Raw genomic sequence first — 10,290 nt, 5'->3', positions numbered from 1 at the left:
AGATCCATTTTTCTATTTTCCAGTATAATGTAGTAATGATGTTCATAACATCATTCGATTCATACATATAAAGCTATCTTATTCGAAGGTTTAAACTTGTAATCACTAGAACATAGTTTAGTTAATTCTAAACTTGTTCGCAAACAAAAGTTAATCCTTCTAACTTGACTTTTAAAATCAACTAAACACATGTTCTATATCTATATGATATGCTAACTTAATGATTTAAAACCTGGAGACACGAAAAACACCGTAAAACCGGATTTACGCCGTCGTAGTAACACCGCGGGCTGTTTTGGGTTAGTTAATTAAAAACTATGATAAACTTTGATTTAAAAGTTGTTATTCTGAGAAAATGATTTTTATTATGAACATGAAACTATATCCAAAAATTATGGTTAAACTCGAAGTGGAAGTATGTTTTCTAAAATGGTCATCTAGACGTCGTTCTTTCGACTGAAATGACTACCTTTACAAAAATGACTTGTAACTTATTTTTCTGACTATAAACCTATACTTTTTCTATTTAGATTCATAAAATAGAGTTCAATATGAAACCATAGCATATTGATTCACTCAAAACGGATTTAAAATGAAGAAGTTATGGGTAAAACAAGATTGGATAATTTTTCTCATTTTAGCTACGTGAAAATTGGTAACAAATCTATTCCAACCATAACTTAATCAACTTGTATTGTATATTATATAATCTTGAGATACCATAGACACGTATACAATGTTTCGACCTATCATGTCGACACATCTATATATATTTCGGAACAACCATAGACACTCTATATGTGAATGTTGGAGTTGGCTATACAGGGTTGAGGTTGATTCCAAAATATATATAGTTTGAGTTGTGATCAATACTGAGATACGTATACACTGGGTCGTGGATTGATTCAAGATAATATTTATCGATTTATTTCTGTACATCTAACTGTGGACAACTAGTTGTAGGTTACTAACGAGGACAGCTGACTTAATAAACTTAAAACATTAAAATATATTAAAAGTGTTGTAAATATATTTTGAACATACTTTGATATATATGTATATATTGTTATAGGTTCGTGAATCAACCAGTGGCCAAGTCTTACTTCCCGACGTAGTAAAAATCTGTGAAAGTGAGTTATAGTCCACTTTTAAAATCTAATATTTTTGGGATGAGAATACATGCAGGTTTTATAAATGATTTACAAAATAGACACAAGTACGTGAAACTACATTCGATGGTTGAATTATCGAAATTGAATATGCCCCTTTTTATTAAGTCTGGTAATCTAAGAATTAGGGAACAGACACCCTAATTGACGCGAATCCTAAAGATAGATCTATTGGGCCTAACAAACCCCATCCAAAGTACTGGATGCTTTAGTACTTCGAAATTTATATCATATCCGAAGGGTGTCCCGGAATGATGGAGATATTCTTATGTATGCATCTTGTTAATGTCGGTTACCAGGTGTTCACCATATGAATGATTTTTATCTCTATGTATGGGATGTGTATTGAAATATGAAATCTTGTGGTCTATTATTATGATTTGATATATATAGGTTAAACCTATAACTCACTAACATTTTTGTTGACGTTTTAAGCATGTTTATTCTCAGGTGATTATTAAGAGCTTCCGCTGTCGCATACTTAAATAAGGACGAGATTTGGAGTCCATGCTTGTATGATATTGTGTAAAAACTGCATTCAAGAAACTTATTTTGTTGTAACATATTTGTATTGTAAACCATTATGTAATGGTCGTGTGTAAACAGGATATTTTAGATTATCATTATTTGATAATCTACATAAAGCTTTTTAAACCTTTATTGATGAAATAAAGGTTATGGTTTATTTTAAAATGAATGCAGTCTTTGAAAAACGTCTCATATAGAGGTCAAAACCTCACAACGAAATCAATTAATATGGAACGTTTTTAATCAATAAGAACGGGACATTTCAGTTGGTATCCGAGCGTTGGTCTTAGAGAACCAGAATTTTACATTAGTGTATCTTATCGAGATTGTTAGGATACATTAGTGAGTCTGGACTTCGACCGTGTTTACTTGAAAAATGATTGCTTAACAAATTTTGTTGGAAACTATATATTTTTAACATGTGAATATTATGTGATATATTAATCTCTTAACGCGGTTGATATTATGTAATAGATGTCTACCTCTAGAACAAGTCCCATTGACTCACCTAATAATAATGAAGAGTCAAATGTAAATTGGAATGATTCGTGGACTGATTCACAATTTCCCGAAGAGGAACCGGAAGAAGAGTCGGAACCGGAAGAAGAATCGGAACCGGAAGAAGAATCGGAACCGGATGAAGAAATAGAACCGGTGGGGGAAATAATAAAACGGTTAAGTAAAAGAAAATCCTCAACCAACCGACCAAGGTTAATTATGATCAATGGTGTTTCCGCCAAGGAAGCAAAATATTGGGAGGATTACCAATTCTCCGATGAATTGGATTCCGACGAGAATTCCGATGATGTTATAGAAATTACCCCAACTGAATTTAAAAAGGCAAAAGAAAATAATAAGGGAAAGGGCATAAAAATAGAGAAATCTAATTCCAACCCCGATGAACTTTATATGTATCGTCAACCCCCGAAGTCCTTAAGTTGTAACAATGACCCGGGAACCTCTAAACCACCAGGTTTTTCTAAACCAATGTGGAAAACGACGGCTCGTATTAGGGGAACATCATATATCCCTAGAAACTTGGCAAAACGAACCAAAACTGAAGAAGAAGAAACAAGCAAGTCGGAATAAGATAGTTGTATTCGTGTGGTGTAATATATGTAATATAGTGTGCTTATGCTTTATGATATATGTAAAAATTGCTTGTATTAATAAGTATTTTTTTTTATGAATCTAACTCTTGTCTATTTTACAGTATAAAAACACAAAATGGATAGACAACCCAATATTTTAAGAGACCTACCCGGAGACATGATTGATGAAATCTTGTCTAGAGTCGGTCAGAATTCTTCGGCACAACTATTTAAGGCGAGATCAGTTTGTAAGACATTCGAAGAACGTTCCAAGAATGCCTTGGTTTATAAAAGGATTTCGTTCGAAAGATGGGGGATATCACATTGGGAAATCCATAAGTTACGATGTGTTTACTTTGACGCATATATTGCGGGGAACCCAAATGCTATTTTACGCAATGGGTTAAGAAATTATTTTGACTCAATATATCCGAATATTGAACTTCGTGATTTAGAAAAAGCGGCTAACATGCAACATAAAGAAGCATGTTATGCTTACGGATTAGTAATGTTCGCTTCTCACCAAAGTGAGAACAAGAACATCGGGCTACAACTATTAAACAAAACGTTCCCACAAGTGACGGAGTCGGTAATTGGGGTAAGAAATGAGGTTTTTAGATTGTTACGGGACTGTTGGACATTACGTAACCCTCGTCCCTTTGATGATGTTACAACACGATGTCTTATCAACGGCCATAACGGTTATGTTCCACAAGACCAAGGATGGGAAGTAATCCTAGTAAAACCAGAATGCATGACTTGTTTCTGGACGTATGAATTACGTGTCTTTATTGCCTTTGCTGAACGACTTGTGTACTAGCTAGAATTATCTTCACAACCATCTTGTATCAAATTTATTGTGTGCTATATTTCATGCTATATGTAAAATAAGCGGTATTGTAAGTTTGTAAAATATTGTGTAAAAGTTTGAACGCGAAATATTATTATAATCAGTTTTTCATATAGAATTGTAGTAGTTGAATTGTATATTAGCTACTAAGTATGAACTTAACGGGTAGGTACTACCCGAATTTAAACTTATAAAACGCTAATATGAAGAAAAAGCTTTTATAAATGAGTTCATATTATGCTATGAAATACTATTAACTACTCTTAATATTCTGTATGATTAACTTGTTCCATTTGACTATTTTGAAGGAAATGGCACCGACTACTCGACACACCGTGAATATGAATGAAGAGGAATTCCGTACTTTTCTAGCTTCAAACATAGCCGCAGTACAGGCTGCGCTACATACCAACAATAACCTTGGATCTAGCAGTACAGGAAATCGTGTAGGATGCACCTACAAAGAATTCACTGCCTGCAAACCTTTGGAATTTGATGGAACCGAAGGACCGATCGGATTGAAACGGTGGACCGAGAAGGTCGAATCGGTGTTTGCCATAAGTAAGTGTACTGAAGAGGACAAAGTGAAGTACGCTACGCATACCTTCACAGGTTCTGCGTTAACATGGTAGAATACCTATCTAGAGCAAGTGGGACAAGACGATGCGTACGCACTACCGTGGTCAGCATTCAAGCAATTGATAAACGAGAAATACCGTCCCAGAACCGAGGTCAATAAGCTCAAGACAGAACTTAGAGGGTTACGAACCCAAGGATTTGATATTACCACGTACGAAAGACGATTCACAGAATTGTGCCTATTGTGTCCGGGAGCATTCGAAGATGAGGAAGAGAATATCAACGCGTTTGTGAAAGGATTACCGGAAAGAATCCAAGAAGATATAAGTTCACACGAGCCCGCCTCCATACAACAGGCATGTAGAATGGCTCACAAACTAGTGAACCAGATTGAAGAAAGAATTAAAGAACAGACTACTGAAGAGGCCAATGTGAAGCAAGTCAAAAGAAAATGGGAGGAAAACGGTGATAAGAATCACCAATACAACAATAACAGCAATTACAACAATAATCGCAACAATTATCCCAACAATCGAAACATCAATCGCAACTACAACAAACGGCCCAACAACAACAACAACAACAACAACAACAACTACAACAATCATCCCAACAACAATAATAACCGCAACAACAACAACAATCAGAAGCAGCTATGCCAAAGGTGTGAAAAGTATCACTCGGGGTTCTGCACCAAATTTTGCAACAAGTGTAAAAGAAATGGTCATAGCGTGGCGAAGTGTGAGGTCTACGGACCAGGGGTTAATAGAACGAAAGGAACAAATGGTGTCGAAACGAGTAATGGCGGAGCAAGTAGTGTCGGAGCAAGTTATGCCAATGTAGTTTGTTATAAATGTGGAAAACCGGGCCACATTATTAGAAATTGCCCGAACCAGGAGAACACGAATGGACAAGGCCGCGGAAGAGTTTTCAATATTAATGCGGCAGAGGCACAGGAAGACCCGGAGCTTGTTACGGGTACGTTTCTTATTGACAATAAATCTGCTTACGTTTTATTTGATTCGGGTGCGGATAGAAGCTATATGAGTAGAGATTTTTGTGCTAAATTAAGTTGTCCATTGACGCCTTTGGATAGTAAATTTTTACTCGAATTAGCAAATGGTAAATTAATTTCAGCAGATAATATATGTCGGAATCGAGAAATTAAACTGGTTAGCGAAACATTTAAGATTGATTTGATACCAGTAGAGTTAGGGAGTTTTGATGTGATAATCGGTATGGACTGGTTGAAAGAAGTGAAAGCAGAGATCGTTTGTTACAAAAATGCAATTCGCATTATACGAGAAAAAGGAAAACCCTTAATGGTGTACGGAGAAAAGGGTAAGACGAAGCTACATCTTATTAGTAATTTGAAGGCACAAAAACTAATAATAAAAGGTTGCTATGATGTTCTAGCACATGTCGAGAAAGTACAAACTGAAGAAAAGAGCATCAATGATGTTCCCATTGCAAAAGAATTTCCCGATGTATTTCCGAAAGAATTACCGGGATTACCCCCACATCGATCCGTTGAATTTCAAATAGATCTTGTACCAGGAGCTGCACCAATAGCTCGTGCTCCTTACAGACTCGCACCCAGCGAGATGAAAGAACTGCAAAGCCAATTACAAGAAATTTTAGAGCGTGGTTTCATTCGACCAAGCACATCACCGTGAGGAGCTCCTGTTTTGTTTGTCAAGAAGAAAGATGGTACATTCAGGTTGTGTACCGACTACCGAGAGTTGAACAAACTTACCATCAAGAACCGCTACCCACTACCAAGAATCGACGACTTATTTGATCAACTACAAGGCTCGTCTGTTTATTCAAAGATTGACTTACGTTCCGGGTATCATCAAATGCGGGTGAAAGAAGATGATATTCCAAAGACTGCTTTCAGAACACGTTACGGTCATTACGAGTTTATGGTCATACCGTTTGGTTTAACTAATGCACCAGCTGTGTTTATGGACCTTATGAACCGAGTGTGTGGACCATACCTTGACAAGTTTGTCATTGTTTTCATTGATGACATACTTATTTACTCAAAGAATGACCAAGAACACGGTGAACATTTGAGAAAGGTGTTAGAAGTATTGAAGAAGGAAGAATTGTACGCTAAGTTTTCAAAGTGTGCATTTTGGTTGGAAGAAGTTCAATTCCTCGGTCACTGATAATGCTAAAAACGAACATATATTTCATAGCATTATTCCTCAAGAAAGACAAGCTTTTAGTTGCAATTGTTCTATTTACAAGTGATAATCGTTTAAATAATAAAAGGTGAAGACAAAAGACAGATTCGACGAATTGAAGACGCAAACGACCAAAAAGCTCAAAAGTACAAAAGACAATCAAAAAGGTTCCAATTATTGATAAGAAACGCCTCGAAATTACAAAAGTACAAGATTCAAAACACAAAGTACAAGATATTAAATTGTACGCGAGGACGTTCGAAAATCCGGAACCGGGACCAGAGTCAACTCTTAACGCTCGACGCAACGGACTAAAAATTACAAGTTAACTATGTATATAAATATAATATAATATATAATTAATTATATTAATTATATATATATTATATTTATAAATAAAAAAACCGTCGGCAGAGAAACTCCAAGGGTGTGAGCTGTAAATTCATCCTCCGCGACTCGCGGAGTTTGAAGAGGCTTTTGCCGCGAGTCGCGGAGCCCCAAATTTCAACTCTGGCTATAAAGTCAACCGAATTCTGATCAAAAATCTACATCTTTTTCTTCTCTTATCATACGTAAAATTTATATATATATATATATATATAATTTATATTTTAATTTTAATTTTAATTCTAATAATAAGGGTATGTTAGCGAATGTTGTAAGGGTGTAAGTCGAAATTCTGTCCGTGTAACGCTACGCTATTTTTAATCATTGTAAGTTATGTTCAGCCTTTTTATATTAATGTCTCGTAGCTAAGTTATTATTATGCTTATTTAAAATGAAGTAATCATGATGTTGGGCTAATTACTAAAATTGGGTAATTGGGCTTTGTACCATAATTGGGGTTTGGACAAAAGAACGACACTTGTGGAAATTAGACTATGGGCTATTAATGGGCTTTATATTTGTTTAACTAAATGAAAGTTTGTTAATGTTAATATAAAGATTTACAATTGGGCGTCCCTATAAATTACCATATACACTCAATCGGACACGATGGGCGGGGTAATTATATGTACGAATAATCGTTCATTTAACCGGACACGGGAATGGATTAATAGCCACTAGAATAATTAAAACAGGGGTGAAATTACATTCAAGGGTAATTGGTGTAATTGTTAACAAAGTAGTAAAACCTTGGTTTACACGCAGTCGATAACCTGGTGTATTCATTAAACAAAGTATTAAAACCTTGTTACAATTCGAATCCCCAATTAGTTGGAATATTTAACTTCGGGTATAAGAATAATTTGATGAGGACACTCGCACTTTATATTTATGACTGATGGACTGTTATGGACAAAAACCAGACGGACATATTAAATAATCCAGGACAAAGGACAATTAACCCATGGGCATAAAACTAAAATCAACACGTCAAACATCATGATTACGGAAGTTTAAATAAGCATAATTCTTTTATTTCATATTTAATTTCCTTTATTTTATATTTAATTGCACTTCTAATTATCGCACTTTTATTTATTGTTATTTAATCGCACTTTTAATTATCGTACTTTTTAATTATCGCAATTTTATTTTATCGCACTTTTATTATTCGCAATTTCATTATCGTTATTTACTTTACGCTTTAATTTAAGTCTTGTATTTATTTTATATTTTACATTAGGTTTTAACTGCGACTAAAGTCTTAAAATCGACAAACCGGTCATTAAACGGTAAAAACCCCCCTTTATAATAATAATATTACTTATATATATATTTGTATTTTTATAAAAGTAAACTAATATAGCGTTGAGCTTTGTTTAAAGATTTCCCTGTGGAACGAACCGGACTTACTAAAAACTACACTACTGTACGATTAGGTACACTGTCTATAAGTGTTGTAGCAAGGTTTAAGTATATCCATTCTATAAATAAATAAATATCTTGTGTAAAATTGTATCGTATTTAATAGTTTTTCCTAGTAAAATATAAACTATTTTATATACACCTCGTACGACATCAAGTATTTTTGGCGCCGCTGCCGGGGAAACTCTTAAACGCCGGAAGCGCAACGCTAATATAAAAAAAAAAAAAGATTTTTAGTTAACTTTTATTAAAATTCGCTTTTGTAAAAATACGTTTTAATTATTCAAAAATATAAAAAGAAAAACAAAAATATAAGTATTTTTTTTTAGATTTTGTTAAATATTTAAGTTTTATAAGTTTCTTTATTTTTATTTTAGTTTATAAAAATATAAGTTTTATTTTAAAATCTTTTATTTATTTAAAAACAAAAAACAGAAAATAAAATAAATAAATAAATAAAGAAAAACGCGTTGAAGATAAAACCTGTCAGCTGAAATTCTGAACCCCGCGACTCGCGGGGTTTTCTTTATAAAATGCCGCGACTCGCGGAGGGTATCTGACAGGCGACAGGAAGCCCTAATTCAGCATTAATTACGGTTTATAATTAATTATAATTATTATTTAAACCTAATTATTATTATTATTGTTATTATTTTTATTTTTATTTTTATTTTTTATTTAATTTATGTATTTAGTATTAATTAGTTTTATTAAATTGTAAAATTAATAGTTTTATTAAATAAATAATATAAAAATAATATTTTTATAAAAATTGTACTTTTTACAACTTTTTATATATTTTTATATTTTGTACCTTTTTAATCGTTGTAGCGTAATATTTGTATTTTTTAGCTCATATTTAATTTTAAACTTAGTTTTTGCTATAGTTATTTTTACTCCTAGATTTTTAGGCTTTGCCGTAGAATTCCTTAAGTGCTTTTTCTTTAGACTAAGATTTAGGTGCTTTAGAATTTTGCGACGCCTTTTTAAGTTTTAGTTTCTTTTTAAGTTATTTCCATTTGGGATTTAGTTTTTCCTTGTAAGCTTTAATATTTTTAGACAACTTTTACTATGTACCAATTGTCATTCCAATTAGTAATTTCAATTTGCGATTATAATTTTAAGTTAGTTGTAGTAATAAGGTTAGGTTAGTTAAGTATTTTTAAGTTTTTATAAGTTTCTTTTATTTTTCCGTCACCTTTTATTTTTCAACCATTTTTTTTCTTTTTCGACCTTTTGCGACGAACTCTTTTTCTCTCTTATTTCTCGCCATTCTAGTTTTTAGGACTTAGAATTTTTTCTACTTCTTATCTAAATTTCTTAAAATTACGAAAATTTATTTTAAGTGGTTAAATTAATAGACATCAAAATTTTCTGGTTCGTAGTAATAGTTGGATTTGTACGTGGACCGGGTTATTGGAGCCAAACAGTCCTCAATTATATTGAGACCAAACGAATCCTGCCCCTCTGCTGCATCTTTTGGCTATTCGAAACGTGGGCAAAATCAGAAAAGTCTATTGATTGGATAACTTATTATAATTTTTCTTTCCTTTTTAAAACTAATAGGATATTCAGTGAATGCACCGAGCAAGACGTTCATCACCTTTTGTACGTTCACCACCTGTAACTAGATCAAGACATTTAGCAAATATAACCGCCGTTGATTTTTCTTTAGAATCGTCATCCAGTCAACCAAGTACTTCAGTTCAAATTTCCGATAATCCATTTTTTGAACCCAACCTCACAATTCAGAATCCGAAGAATATTCAGGAACGGTTCGTAGATCCTGAACCACTAAACTTTCCTCCGGAACCACCAATCATTCAAACAGAGATTGTTGAGGAACGAACCATTAAATCAGAATCATCTAGTGATACCGATTCAACAAATTCAATTATGGAGAATCTGGAACCTTTAAGTATGGAAGACCGAATGAGAGCTAAACGCACTGGCCAAGGTCACGCAATTACTCATCCAGACATTAATGCGCCAGATTATGAAATCAAAGGACAAATTCTACACATGGTGACTAATCAATGCCAATTTAGTGGTGCGCCGAAGGAAGATCC

Source organism: Rutidosis leptorrhynchoides, chromosome 1, assembly GCF_046630445.1.
Source record: "Rutidosis leptorrhynchoides isolate AG116_Rl617_1_P2 chromosome 1, CSIRO_AGI_Rlap_v1, whole genome shotgun sequence".
In the NCBI taxonomy this organism is placed as follows: Eukaryota; Viridiplantae; Streptophyta; class Magnoliopsida; order Asterales; family Asteraceae; genus Rutidosis; species Rutidosis leptorrhynchoides.
This window is presented reverse-complemented; position numbering follows the sequence as displayed.